The following is a 4,317-nucleotide window of genomic DNA, read 5'->3' as shown; positions in this document are numbered from 1 at the left end:
CCAATGCTGCAGCTAGCTGTTTCTGTGTTTGTTGGCTAATTTACCGCTGTAAAGAATACAACATTGTGAGTGTATCCATCAGATCATAGACACAACCATGAACGGTAACAATGATTATAAACTTTTTTAGAAGTTAAAAAAATAACCAGATATTAACATACTCAATCTGTTATAGAAGCATTGGAATTTGTAATTATAAATGTAGTAGCTGCTTCTAATAAGTTCCAGCATGGACAGGATTTAAAAAATTAAAAAAGTAGAGATGGGATTTATGTTGTTTTAAATGTACTTTTTCCCTAGATACGGCATGCGTAGGGCCAGAATCGGATCAAAAGATCGGATCAGTGGAGCCTTCTCGTGATCTGTTTAGTACAATGCCTTGTCAAGATCCAGCTTCACTGAGCCCGGATCCAGTCCTGTTTTATGATCTCGTTAGTACAACTGGCCCGTGATTACTGAAGAATCTTACCCTGGGGGAATTTGTTTTTGCTTTCACTATATTTAGAGATGTGTTATGTTCTGTATACCCGAACTGCAGGCAAGAACTGGATCCTTATGAAGTCTACATAAGGGAGCTGTCTGTCAGGTATGGAGGGACCATGTTTTTCAGCTATCAGAAATCCTTTTCAGCAAAAGCAACAGCTATTTTGGCATCAGATAACCACACCATCGACTGGGCACAACCTGATTTAGACCTATTCAACAGGATTTTCAGAGGCCTCAGATCCAACGCATGCAGGGTTTGCAGTTCCACTGGCAACTCAACCTCTCTCTGTCCGAAAGCTGCCATAGCATCAACCTCCTTCAGATCAGCAGTCTCCCCGTTTCTCTAATAGAATCTCGATCCCCAACTCCATCCATTCTTTTGCCCCACCTGAGCAATCTACAAGAGAAGACAAATTCAGGTAAAGAATCAGATAAGCAGAAGGAAAGCAAATATGTAACAATTTCAATTTCGGCATCTGCTCAATGAGGCAATGCAAAAACATCCATATGTGCAGTTTCTGCAGGAACGCTCATTCAAAAGCCATCTGCCCAATAGCTCCAAAGTGACTCTCTCCAACACTTGAAGTCTCCACTCCTATAAATAGTTCCATTTTAAGATAAAAACTTCAGAATCATCCAGACAAGAGCTTTGTTAATTATTTATTCGATGGACTAGAGAACATTTTTCAACTGGACTCAGTGAAATCCCTACATCCTCCTTCCAAAGCATAAACCTCCAATCAAGAGTCCAAGACAGTACAGTGTCTTATTCAAAAAGAGATTAAAAAAAGATTTTCGGCCCGTTTGCAGCTCCCCTGTTTCCAGTATTCAGGATTAACCCCATTGGCATCGCCAATCTGAAAATGTCAGGAAAAAAAAGGTCTTATCATTGACTTATCAGCACCACTGGGATCAAGCACCAGTTGTATTAACGCATTCATTCCTCACGATACATTACCATATCAGATGCAATTCATTCAATTAACTTGGCAGGTCACGGCTCTTGGTTAGCAAAAGCAGATATATCTTTGCCACCTGTTCTTGATATGCTGGGAAAAGAAATTCACTTTTTCTACTCAGTTAACTTTTCGCTGCCGCAGTAGCCCGAAAGTATTCGATACTCTCTCAGAGGCTTTATGCTTGATACTTCTCAATTCATATTATGTTACATTTCTCCTCCACCTACTTAATGATTTTTACTTGATCTCTTCTTCCTCAGTTCCGCCAGCAGAAGCTATCACCAGTCTTAAAAGTTGTCCCACCTTCAGAAGTAAAAACAATTGGCCCCCTTCATTTATTAAAATTTCTAGTATACTGGACTGTGACAAGGTTGCTGAGTGGATACAGGTGCAGAGGTGATGCAGTGCAGGAATAAAACAGACAGAAACTGTAATCCGGTTTGGAAAAGGGGATTTTATTTATTTTTAATCCAGGTCTAGTGACCAAAAAATAAACCCCAGCAATACACAACAATGTGTAGTGCACAGAGGTAATAATAACGAGTTGCGGCCTAAATAATAAACACACTTTATCTGCCCCACAAAAATACTGAACATGGTCATGAGTCCTGGATGAGTGTAGTAGTGCTTGTGGTGGTTGATAGCAGGTTATTTTTGTAACTGTGGTGTAGTGTTGTTCTGGCTTTGTGCTGGCCCAAGGCGACAGCTCTGGATATGTGTTAATCGTCTGGTGGTTTCCAAAAACAACACAAACAAAAAAAACACTCACAAATGTGATTTCAGTTTTCATTGGGGTCTCTCACAGTCCTCCTAGTTTCTAGTAACAAAACCAAATGAAATAAAACAAGTGCAGCTGTCCCTACAATCTGCAGCTGCTGCGTCGTTTCCCTTCAGGGTCAATAACTTCTTGCAATGGAGTCTCGCCATCTTCCAGACTGACCGACTTCCCGACCTTGGGAAAGAACTGTCAGGCCAGCCCGTCCAAAGAACTCTGTTCTCACTGCTTAGTGCCCTCACAGGTCTACGAGGGAGATTTACAACCAAGATTAATTGTATTTCTGTCACATGGACACAGAAAAGTTTGAAACCAGCCTTCCCGTATCTAAATTTGACCATATTTGTTCTCTTATTCAGAACTTTTAGATCAGCAAAACGATCAGGAAACGTGCGCTGGTCTCTTTGCTGGGACATTTCAATTTTGCAAATCGCATTATCCCCCAGGGATGGACATTTATATTTCGATTACTTGCTCTTTCAGCGACAAAAAAAATAAATAAATAAAAAATTGGACTCCTACATCAATATTTAATCAGAAGTTAGAAAAGACATTACAATGTGTGTCTGCTCTCATACAGCATTGGAACGACCTGTCTATATTCTATGATGATTTAATTTTAGCACCTCACGACCCGGCTTGCGGAAGCAGCTATCTTGTTTGTTTATGTCCGTGTTATCTCTTTGGTGCAGGGGCTATGTGTATTGCTTAGATCCGCCACTCTTTTTTTCAGTCTCATTTGGCCATTGAAAGGTTTTCTCTGCTTTTTTCCAGAGAAAAAACAACTAGAGACCTGTGCTTGACGTCTTTTTGATGATGTCGGCTAGGGTCACACATAGGACCGCAAAGGGTTAAACTTTTATTTATCATTTTTAACTTTTTTTGTTTTTGTTTTTTTGTGGCAAACCAAGAACAAGTGGTGTAAATAATAGGAAATTTCCTGGGTTTTACAGAAGCTATTATTAGTTTTTTATCGATTTACCCCCAAATGTTGGACCACTCGAGACCATAAAAAATGATGATTATATTGAGAAAATACAATACATTACATCAGGGTGATCAGATTTTCAAAGCTCAAAATCAGGACACATTGCTAAATAATTGATAAGGCTAAACCATTTAAATATAGGCTATTTTAATGGTTATTTAAATAACCATCCTCTCACTCTTAGTATTATCTTTTTTTAAGTAGCTAGCTAATTTTAGTACACTCCTGGGTGTGTAATTTGTGGCTAATAAGTAGCCATATTGTGTTATATGTATTGTGTACTTTTATATTGAGTTCAATAATAATAATAATAATAATAAATAATAATAATAATAATAATAATAATAATAAATCCAAAAATGAAGGGCCCTAAGTATATTCTAATGTTTAGTTATATGCATTTTTTTTAGATATCATCATTTAATTTGAAGGGCATACAATGTCTTATGAATGTAATATACTATTAAACTTATTTGGAATATGTGTAAATGGTCTGCTTAAAATGCTACAGTGCCAGAGCTGTGTCGAATTGCTTTAGTACTACAGTGCTTAGATTACAGTAGTAAGAAACAACGTGCATGTAAAGGTATTCATTAAAGGTAGTTATTTACTGTGTTCTTTAGTTTTCTCTTATTTGAATTTGATCTTATTTTCTACTGATTTTACTGTGCTTTATAGCTTCTCTTATCTGTAAGGTTATATCGTGTAATGTGATATTTTGTAATGTGATAACCTACTTGGTAACAACTGTAATTCGCCCTGGGTAAGGGCACCTGCTAATTAATTAATTCATAATTAATAATAATAATAATAATAATAATAATAATAATAATAATAATAATAATAATAATAATAATGGTGCACTTGTGTTATGTCGGTGGCAAATTATGTCTCAGTACCTATATGTTTTTACACTAATGTCTTTACCATATAAAATGTTTCAATATTTCAGTATTTATTGAACGGTAATATTTCTGTAGTATATTACTGTGACAGCTGTGTAACCGTTTTTAGAATCTGTTTTAAAGTAGTTTACAATGACAGCGCCACTGTGGTGAAATCAGATACAAAATTAATCTGTTGGTGGGTTGCCTAATGCCTTTTATTTT

The sequence above is a fragment of the Polyodon spathula genome, chromosome 1, assembly GCF_017654505.1.
Source record: "Polyodon spathula isolate WHYD16114869_AA chromosome 1, ASM1765450v1, whole genome shotgun sequence".
Classification (NCBI taxonomy): Eukaryota; Metazoa; Chordata; class Actinopteri; order Acipenseriformes; family Polyodontidae; genus Polyodon; species Polyodon spathula.
The sequence above is the reverse complement of the archived record's forward strand: the minus strand, read 5'-3'. Positions refer to the sequence as shown.